We start from the raw sequence: 11,564 nt of genomic DNA, 5'->3' as shown, positions 1-11,564 counted from the left end.
ACCCTTAGGGAGAGGATGCTAGGGCAGCTGTTCAGGGTTACTTGATAAATAGAAAAGTCCATCTGATGCTGGAGAAGCTGTTTTTCTTTTTTTTTTTAATTCTCTCTCTTTTAGGAAGAGTTCATATATACAAAGGCTGAAAAGTCTCACTGTGTAGTTTCATTAGTTCAGGAAAAAAAAGGTATCACTATTGTAATCACATTTACTAAAGTTATTATTTTCTAAGACAGATCTCTTATGAATTACCTTTTTTATTTTTAAAAATAACTTGACTTCCCATCATGGCAGCTTTTGTGTGTCTGTTTGAATTATGTATGCGGGTGTGTGTCTATGTGTATCTGAGTCTTTCCTGTGTCACAGGCTTGTAGCTACTGTCATGTAGGAAGGACCAATCCAGAGAATGAATGAAACTTGGGGCAGAGGAGAAGGGAAAGGGAAGGGAAGGGGGGCATTCTAGGTTACGTCATTTCACAGTTGTAGGATTTCACTGAGGTGGAATTCATCTGGATCTGGTTTCTTCACTTGAGCAGCCATTCGTTTACTCTATATTGTAGCTTCTGGGCTCTGTTATTTGGACAGTCTTTCCCTTGTAAACTAAAGTTGATGTTGGTACGGATGCAACGGTTATTGAGTGGCTGAACAGGCTGGAAGTTGTCACTCATGCTCAGAAAGATCTGAGATGGCTGATTCTGGCTGAGCAGTCATAAGGAATACATCTGCATCCTGGTTATGTAGACTGGTTTGTTCATTATTATCCAACTTGCTGCCTCATAACAGGGTGGGATAGTCATTGACCCATCGTAGGTAATGAAGCTAGAGGTCTCAGGATATAGTTCCTCTATATTAAGTCCCTGAAGCAAGCATGCATCATTTTTATACGTTATTCTTGTGATGGTATCTCTGTTGAGCATTCGATTAAGAAATGGATTTGATCAGAAACTTTCATAAATGTAGAAACTACTACCAATCCATTTGGACTTTTTGCAGCCTCTGTGACATTTGTATATAACTCATGGTTATAGTGGATTAGCTGAACCACAAGATTTGTCTTAAGCAAGGATGTCTGGGGAACAGAGTCTCCCCAGAGGGAGTTCCAGCCACAGTCAGCCTCCCAAGGGACTTCTTCTCAAGAGATCTTCAAAGGGCCTCCTCCAAAAGGATCTATCTCCAAGGATCCAAGGATTCCTCTATTCATTTTCTATACCACTAGCAATCCAAAGGCAATAGAATATGTTCACACTTCCTCTATTTCAATTGGCACCTCTAGGGGAAGAGACGGCAGAAGGTTTTAAATATCAGTCTGCCCACCTTCTATATTCACACAAAGACATATGGAAAGTAGAGGACTCACCACCCACTGCCCAGAATACTCTTCCCCTGAGCAGTTAGTTTAACCAGAAAAAAAAAAAGAGATTGTACTTTGAACAAAAGCACTGTGAAATTTGCTACTTTCCGATGATAAAAGTTATATTCTACCCTTCCTTCTCAGTCCTTGGTAGTCAAAAGCTAATTTTCTGTTAGCAGGAGGATACTATGTCTCACATATCCACCTTTGGCATTTATAAATGATGAGAGTTTTTCAGAGAGCCTTATTTGTCATTGGAGGCAGTTACATAGCATTAGAATTCCTGAGCCTGACCTGCAGCATAAAATATTATATGCTGTGTTTTTTTTTTAAGTTGTAGCTGAGAATAAATAAGTCCTTCTGCCACCTCCATTCCCAATTTATTCATGATATTCACCTCTTGGAAAGCCCAAAATCACCTGTCATGGCACTAAGAATGTAAGGTTTAGGGACAGATAGGAGGCTAAGCAAATTGAGAGCCAGGTGTAAAGATGGGAGGTCCTGGGTTCAAATATGGCCTCAGAGACTTCTTAGTTCTGTGATCCTGGGCAAGTCACTTGACCCCCATTGCCTAGCCCTTACCTTTCTTCTGCCTTGAAACCTGTTAACTTGGAAATAACACAGAACTATTAAATAGTCAGAAAAACCAAGTCTTTAATCAGGATAGGGATAAGTCCAATTTGGCCCTTTACTCAGAGTTGGCGCCACAACCTTTTCAGGGTGCAAACCCTGGACTCTGGGGATGTTATCCCTAGGGAGCGCCACAACGATAGATGACAACTCTGAGGAACAACAGAATTTGGGGAACCTATATACCCTTTAGGAAATCCAGGGGCAAGGAAAGATGATTGACATCACTATGGCTACAAGGAAAATGGGAGTGTTCAAACTAAACTGACAGGATACAATCAAGCTTGGGAAAGGAATCATAGCTAGAGGCTAGGGTGTAAGAGAAGGGGCTGCTTACAATAGATACTGAAGGATGGTTCCTGCTCAGTTGTGGATCTTCCTGAGAAAGGTTCTAATACAATAGGAGATGCTACCTAAAACAAAGAATGTCCTTAGCATATGCTTATCTCACCCAGGGTCATCATTTCCCTTCAGGGTAGATTCCATGGGAACAGGGAACAAGGACAAGCTTTTGGGGTCTCCAATCTACAAGCTAAATCTAAAATTGGGGTTCATCAGATCCCACTAGGCCACAAGTTTGGGATTCCTAAATTCCATGTTGACAAATCAATACACAGTACTGATTTTAAGATGGAAGGTAAAGGTTTTAAAAAAAATTAATGTGAGGTTTAGCAATTATTTTTGCTTTTGTTTTGTTTTATTTTGTTTTGTTTTTGCCAAAAAACATCTATTAGCAGGAACAATGAGGTTGGGAATGCAACCATGCTGCAACAACTTTCCCAGAGCAAGCTGGATATAAAATGTTAATCTATCCACTTCCCACACCCACATATTTAGAGAACTCTCTGCCCACAAACTTCCTTCAAGGATTCTCTTCTTTCATACATATCATCTGAGATATTTTCTTCCAAGTGCCACAGTATAAACACATTCAGCAGGTAATGGGGCCTTGGGCTCCTGGACCCTCATGAGAGTTTTATTATCTTTTCTTCTTCCCACATAAGTTTCTTTCTTCCATCTCAGTGCCTCTGAACTGGATATTTCCCATACCTAGAATGTGCTTCCTTCTTACTTCTGCCTCATAGAATCTCTACTTTCCTTTATTTTTATTAATTTTTTATTTGAATATTTTTTCTTAATTAATTTAGAAGGTTTTTCCATGGTTCCATGATTCATGTTCTTTAACTCCCCTCCTCCTACCCCTCTCCCATAACCAATGAGAAGTTCCATTTGGTTTTACATGTTCTACTTTCCTTTAAAGCTCAACTCAAGCACTACCTTATATATAAAACCTTTCCTATTCCTACCTCCCAATAAGGTACCAATTACTAATCTGACTGAATTACCTTATATTTATTTTGTATATGTTTCAATAAATTATATATGTTAGTTAAAATTATATATTTACATATATGCATATATCTATGTATATATTTCATTATTTAATATCTTTCCAGTTGAAAAATAAACTCTGTGAGATCAATCAATGATTGATTTTTCTTTGTATCTCCAACTCCTCACACAGGACCTAGAATATAGTAAGACCTTAATAAATGGTGTTGATTTGATTCAGATTAATTGATTAATCTCTCTACCTGATAGTAAATATATTATGATAAAGGTAAAGCTCCTGAAGAACCATCTTTGAAAGTGGTAGATGGTAAAGATTGGAACACTAAAGATTTAGTGTCTGAAATTTGAGGAGAAATTCATTGATTATAAACTGCTTGAGGGCAGGGGATGCTTTTGGTTTTGTCTGAATTCCCCAAACCTCCTGGAGTTTCTGGCACAGAGGAGGCACTTAACAAATGTTTGATGATTGACTGATTGTATGATTGTCTCCTAAAGCAAACTTCTTGGTGGTCTCCATTTGTATCCATTTAACCTAGTGCTTTGCACAGGTTGATTAACTGATTGATTGATTAATTAGTCAGCTCTAAATCTTTGGCAGAATCTTAAGCCTCTAGGTCTCAAGCTTACTGGTTTCCTGCTCTACCTGTCCCATTTAGGCTAAAGCTTAGATGTTTTTCTCTGCCATTATGATAGAAATAGTCTAACTAAAAGGAATGACTGCAGTTATCATGATACTTGGAAAAGACTGGATAAAGTGAGACAGCAATATATTTGGTTTTCTGTAATAATGGTGTTGTTGGGGTGTGTGTATGCATGAAGCTTGAGTGGGTGGTACATATAAATGGATAGTGAAGGAAATTCTGTGATTTTCTACTGGCAAGAAAGATTAGTTTCATGGACAAGGTAGGGTATGCCTTAGAAGATGGGCAGGATGTGGACAGATGGAGATGGTAGGGTGGGGGTGGGAAGGAAGAAATAGGGGTTCCCGGGAAAAGGCACAAAAGTACAGAAACAGAATAGCTCAGAACATGATGATGAGAGATATAATTAATACTTTAATAACTGGAGAATTAAGCATCATACCTAGGCAGAAGGAGGAAATAGATAATAGATTCCAGAAACAGAAAACAAAATCTGGCATTGGGAAAAATACAGCTAGGGGAGGTAAGGTCATTTTAAAAGTATTTAACTTTTAACTGAATTTAACCGAATAAAGTAACTAACTTTAACTGAATCTTTGGCTCAGGACCACACCCATCACAAGAACACCTGAGCATAATCACTCAGGTGACTCAGGTCTCCATGCTACTTTGTGATTGTCACCAGCTCATGATCAAGTCATTAAACAAATATTTATTGAATACCTGGTATGTGTTAATACTCTGACACTCACTGTGGAAGTATAAGTCAACAAATATTTATTAAGGATTTAGCAGGTACCAGGTACTAATGTAAGTAAAAGTTATTGTTCTTACCCTTGAATAATTGGAAATCTGTTACCCTAAAAACTGCATTTCCCAAGAGCCCACTGACTTCCTGTCATTACATCCATTCTGTAGACAGAGGGATGAATTCAGTGGGAGTTCCAGGCCTCAGCTCTCTTTTTTTTTTTTTTTAAACCCTTACCTTCCGTCTTGGAGTCAATACTGTGTATTGGCTCCAAAGCAGAAGAGTGGTAAGGGATAGGCAATGGGGGTCAAGTGACTTGCCCAGGGTCACACAGCTAGGAAGTGGCTGAGGTCAGATTTGAACCCAGGACCTCCTGTCTCTAGGGCTGACTCTTAATCCACTGAGCTACCCAGCTGCCCCCCTCAGCTCTCTTTTGCTTCCTGTTGTGACCATGATAGTAATAAGTGGGGATTTTGAACAGGCTGATTAGCCATGGGCAAGTGTTTTTTTTTTCTTTTGTTACCTTTTTATTCCTTTACTTCTAATGATCATTAATAAATCTCTTAAAATGTAATATTTTAATTATTACACATTAATTTTAATTTTTACACCCTTACTTAGCCAACAGTTGAATTAGGAGAGGAGAGGTTATAAAACCTAAATACTTGAAAACCAAATAAGAGTTAAATGATTCCAGACAACACTACAAAAGACATTTGTCTTTGTTTCCTCACCATTAGGCACAGGTGTTTGGCACATATAACTTAATACAATTTTACATTAAAATTTCATTTAATAAATGTTAATTGAATTGAATGCTCCAAAAATGAATTTGAAAATTAGGGGTTCAGAAATGAAATAGTATAATAGTTCAGAAGAGTGAGAGAACCCTGGATCTGGATGGACATATAAAGCCCTGGACATGAGAAGACTTTATCATCCTGTACTGGATTCAATCTCCTTTTAGCAAAATATTTAGCTGAAATAATAATGGAGAAAACAGGATTCACTCTTCATACACAGGTTACAACTCCTTGTTGACTTGGTAAATGGCTTTGGAGAGTTTCTGTGACCCCCTTATGGCCCAAATGATGATGAGCAAGGGGTTCCAAGAAGCCTAAATCCTGAGGAAGAGTATTCCAAGCATATAAAAGGCAAAGACAAAGTGGCAGGAGATGAAATGTCAAGGACAGCCAACAGCAAGTAGGGCAATTAGGTTGGAAAAGTGGGGGCATCAGAGGCAGCAAAGAAAATCCACAAGTGGAGATGGGCTAGAGTCAGATGGTGAAGGGTTTCCAGTGCCAATCAGATCAGCTTGTATTTAATACTAGCAGCAATAGGGAGCCATGTGAGCTTCTGAGGATGACATAATTAATCCCTGGTATTATCCAAGAACTTGAGTTCCATTGGTCGAACACCCATTAATCTGGGGCCATGCCTCCACTTTATAATGAGGCATCAGAATGGGACTTCAGTGGATGATAAATATATAGATATAGATATAGTTATAGATATAGATATAGATATGGATATAGTTATAGATATAGATATAGATGTAGATATAGATATAGATATAGATATAGATATAGATATAGATATAGATATAGATATAGATATAGATATAGATATAGATATAGATATAGATAGTATTTACCTTCCAGGCTTAGTGAGAGCACAGTGTCTGATCCATAGAAAGCATTATATAAATGTTAAGAGGTATATAGGTGGTATTGTGGATGGAGCATTGAGCCTAAAGTCAGGAAAGCCTGAGTTCAAATCTAGCCTAAGACATTTACTAATGTGTGACCCTGGGAAAGAAAGCCACTTAACCATGATTTTATTAATCTGTAAAATGGGGGAAATAATAATACCTACCTGCCAGGGTTGTTTTGAGTATCAAATGAGATAATAATTGTGAAAGATTTAGCATAGTGCTTGATAAAAAGTAAGTACTATATAAATGTTAGTTGTTAGTTTTATTGTTATAATATACATATGTTTTCATTATTTTGTGTTTATTATGTACATCTACATGTACATATATAGATGGTATCCCAAGCTTAGTGAAGTTTGCATACATATACACAAATATAGAGATAAATGTATATTTGTTCTTATATTGTCACTTTATCTCTAGCCTCTCTGCAATTAGATTGAAACTTAATTTACTCCTTTTCCTTGAGTCAACAAGTGTTTATTAAGTAATTATCATGTATAAGGCATTGCGCTGAATACTGGGATTATAAAGAAAGGCATCTCCCAGAGATGTGCTGATAAATGCTTAACGACCAATTTGCAAAAACACAGCACACTTTTAAATTCAATCTTTATTTTTTAACATTTTCTTTAAAACTTCCATCAGTCCAGACAATCAATAAAACAATGGGTCAAATATGAATTTCTTGCATTTGCCACTTTCCAATTTAGCAAAATTTAACAATCAGCTCTCCTGAGCTAGAAGGAGCTGACTCCAGTACAACCCTGCCAAGGAGCTCACAGCTCACAGCCTAGTGGGGGAAGCAACATACAAACAACTATGGACATATAAGAGATATATAGATATTATAGTATAAATAGGAACTTTTCTAAGAAAGAAGGCACAATTATTAAAATTGTGTCTCTTGAAGAAGGTGAGATTTTAGCAGACTTGAAGGAATCCAGAAAAGCCAAGAATCAGTGACAAGAATGGAGAGAATTAGACAGTCAGTAAAAATGAACTGAGTTGGGATGTGGAGGATCTTGCAGGAAAAACAGCAAGATAACCAGTATCACTTGATTATCAAATACATAGTGAGAAGAATATTGAACAAGACAAGAAAGGCAAGAAGGTGTTAAGTTGTGGGTTTTTTAAAGCCAAAATACAAGAGCCAACTGTTCTTATATTTTTCTTGTCTGTATGTTTGGCTCCTGTTGCTGAGATCACCTATTTCCCCTCATCTCCTTTTAACTGTGAACAGATTTCTCCAATTAATAATGGAAGAAACAGTAGGAAAATCAGGCAAGGGAATAATTATGATCACAGCCCTCAACTTCCAATTTCTTCTTTCATTCATTCCTTTTAAAATTCTCTTACTTGTTACTGGTTTTTTTCCCCTTTCAATCCATGACTATAACAGATTCTCCAACACAAACATGCTGTTCAAAAATATGGTGTGCTTTGGGCCAGGCACTAACTTACAATACTGATGGGATTTATGTTGAGTCAGATTGCCACAAGCTATAATTAGCATGGAACCCTTTGTGCAACTTTCAGCTGTGGGTGGAAAAGTAAATCAATACCAATAGTGTTGTTTTTAACATTCATCTCTTGCTCTAATATTGGTAAATCGAAATCAAGTATAGTCTGGTAGCTGTAACAAAATAAAGAAAAATGTATCCAAGTATATAAGTAGTGTCTTTATTAATCATGTTGGAACTTGCAATAAATTATTTTTCATTTAAATATGAAGGATTAGCAATGGCTTCAGGCTAACAACCTTCTCATTTCTGTTTAAGTTCAGCCAGGTGATGATTCCTTCCTTTTTTAAAGTATGAAAAATAGAAGAGCTGAAACATTCAAGAGAGATGAAAGCAGGTAAATGAAGATGAATACCAAAAAGTGACAAGAAAAATCCTCTAAGAATTATGCCAGGAAGCAAATCTATGAGATTAAAAGATGATCCCCATTGGCCAAAGGATATAACAAAGCAACAATCTGCAATAGAAGACAGTAAAAAAATCTTAGAAAAGACATAAAAAATCATGAGTAAACAGAAAAAAAGGCAAATTAAAATAATCTTGAGATATTTCCTCTTATCCATCAAATTAGCAAATAAAAAATCAGAAAATTCAACATTGGAGGGGCTAAGAAAAGCTGGGGATTCTGATTTGTCACTAATGGAGTTATAAGTTGGTTCAATCATTCTGGAAAATATTTCTTTATTATTCAAGAAATGTTGCCAAATGAGATTCTACTGCTATGATTATAACCCAGGCTGGCTAATGACACTGAGAAGCAACCTTTATATATAATATGTAATAACATGGGTATATATTCCTAATAAATTGCATGGTAAACCAGCATATATATATAAATATATGAGTGTATGTGTCTGTGTGACACACATATATACCTACATGTATGTTCATACCAGTATTACTTTGTTAAAACAAAAATATATTCTAAGTAATTTGAAAATGGCTAAATACTTTGTATAAATTTAATGGAATATTATTGTACCATAAAGATTCATGAATATGAAAAATTTAGAGAAATATAGCAGATAAATAGAATAATAGAAAGGTGACATACACAATGAATCAAATAACATAAATAAAAATATTAAGCCCACAAAACTTGGATTTTGTACAATTATTCACTGTACAATATGGATACCATTCTATCAAACTTAAAGTACCAATCTGTCCTTTCTGTTATGAAACAATAAACTACAAAAGTTTAAAGTGACATATACTCTCAATTGCAATCATGGTATTTGGAAATTTTGGTGGTTTTCATGGAATATATTTTATAAGTGTCATACTTTCATATTTGTGAGGAAGTATCTGATGTGTGAAAATGTATCAATAAATATTTTGGCTTATTTTTAGAAAGAATAGTGTTAGGAAAACTAAAACCAAATAAGGAAAAGGGATTTTAATAAATGTTGAAAATAATACATAAAAAATTCTTAAAACTATGTAGAGAGTAAGGGGAAGATCAAGAGAAGTATAAAAGACCCTCCCTATCCCCACACATCTATTTTTAATATATGGGAGCAAAAGACAACGGCAGAACTACTCAACTCTTATTTTGCTCTCTCTCATTTATCAAAGATAATGCTGTTAATGAAGAGAAATATAGACCCAGAATGGGTGGACAAGGACTAGAATCCCAAATAAGTAATAAGGATTTCAAATATTACCTTTGGTTTGGTTCCAAAATAAGAAAAAAAGTCTTATACCACTCCCCAAAAGATCAAGAATAAGAGAAAGTTAAGCTCACCGATATGAAGTACTATAAGGTTGGTGAGAATGGCAATATTAGCTGTCTTGGATGAGCGTCTGCTGCCTTGACCTTGAGAGCCCATCCTAGCCAGAGCCTGGAGCATATTTACTCAGTCCAGGATTCCAAGGAAAATAGTCTTATTTAGTCCCTATACTCCAATTTTTGCTCTTTGTAACATACCTTTCCCAAGTCTCTTTGATTGGAGGATTCTAACCTTCAATATAGATTTTATTTTTAAGAGGGAGATTTACTAGATTAGTAAATGAAAATAATATCACAAGGCGCAATGAATCTAGAGATTATTGATTTAATGGATGGATTATAATTTAAAAGGGATCTTTAGTGGAATGGTATTAGCATCTATTTCAATTTCATTCTCTTCAATTATGCCATTAACAGTGGGATAGATGGCACACCCATCAAATTGATGGCAAGAGTCTGGGATAGCTTTTTAATACATGGGATAATAAAACTGGGATCTGAAAAGATATTGACAGTCTACAATGATAGACTAAATCTTATAAGAGGAAATTGAATAGGAATAAATAGGAAGTCCTGACATTAGATTCAAAATATCAGTTGCTTGAGTGAGACAGTAAATTGTTTCTTACTGTTAATCTTCAACAAGTGTCTGAATAATCATTTACTTAGGTGGATTTATGCTTTGGGTATAGATTAACTTCTGGGTTAAACTATAATTCTAAGTTTCTGTGATTCTTAGCAATTATAAAAAAGGAATGATTTCAAATTTCTTCCTAAATCAAACATATATCTTTTAAATACCAATTTTCTGCTGGTGTAGTTGTATGCAGATGATATTCTTCTATTTATATGAAGACCAAGATGATACAGATCCTTGTAAATAAAACAACTATGTCAGAGTTCAGCCTAATAGTCCACACAATAAAAATGAAGTGGATGAAAAGCCAGAACCAAGTTATATTGGTCTCTAGAGAAGTGATAGTTAGTATCAGGAAGACCAGAAAAACACACACACACACACACACACACACACACACACACACACACACACACACACACGAACATTGATTGCTTCAACAATAAAAGTTATTTTATCTAAATTAAAATCAAATCTCTCCAAAATGATTTTAGTTTCTCTTGGTTTTCCACATAATCAACTGCTTCCCGGACAAAGCTGACCTCTACAGAATATCTTCTATTTAGGAGAATATGGTCCATTATTGTAAAGTGATACTTTCCTTTGATTAGAAAGGAATCTGTTAGGACTGTGAAATGTGTGAACTTATTGTATTTCAAGCTGTGGTTAGGACTGCAGTTTCTTGATGCTGGTTCCCTTTATCCTAGCACAATTTTCTTCCCATACAACCTTCTTCAGCCCCAGAAAATCTTCCTCCCATCATAAAACCCAATTGACCTCAGTTTCTCTCAAAGGGGTGCATCTAAAGAAACAAAGAGCTACTGTATCCTTGTATATCCTGATTGCATATCCTTGTTGGGCATGGGCAAAGAAAGTCTCCTCCTTTGTTAAATATTCAAGGTCTTGTGAATGACTCATTTGATCCTAACACTGAACCTGATCTAAGAAAGTGCTAGTTTTAGGACTCCACCTATAATACAAGGCTATCCTCCAGGCCAGCTGAACATCTGTCCACTCAATTTTCATAAAAATTCACTGCTTTTGAAGGGCTTCTATAAATTAGTGCTTGTTAATCTTTTTATGAACAAGAAAAGCAACATTCATTTAAATTCTACTTGGGAACTCTATATACTGCCTTGTCAAAAGACATTCATCCGTGCTAATTGCTACCTCTGTGACAATGGGCTAGTCACCAAATCTCTCTTGGTTACAAGTTATTTATCTAAGAAGGGTTGCAATAG

The 11,564-nt window shown here is 35.8% G+C and overlaps 1 pseudogene; it reads right to left on the bottom strand.

Moving 5' to 3' along the window:
• Window positions 1-240: 240 nt before the first annotated feature.
• LOC100028947 (carbonic anhydrase-related protein 10-like) overlaps window positions 241-11,564 on the bottom strand; it is a 35,656-nt pseudogene continuing 24,332 nt past the window's right edge.

This window comes from Monodelphis domestica, chromosome 2, assembly GCF_027887165.1.
Source record: "Monodelphis domestica isolate mMonDom1 chromosome 2, mMonDom1.pri, whole genome shotgun sequence".
Classification (NCBI taxonomy): domain Eukaryota; kingdom Metazoa; phylum Chordata; class Mammalia; order Didelphimorphia; family Didelphidae; genus Monodelphis; species Monodelphis domestica.
The sequence above is the reverse complement of the archived record's forward strand: the minus strand, read 5'-3'. Positions and strand labels throughout refer to the sequence as shown.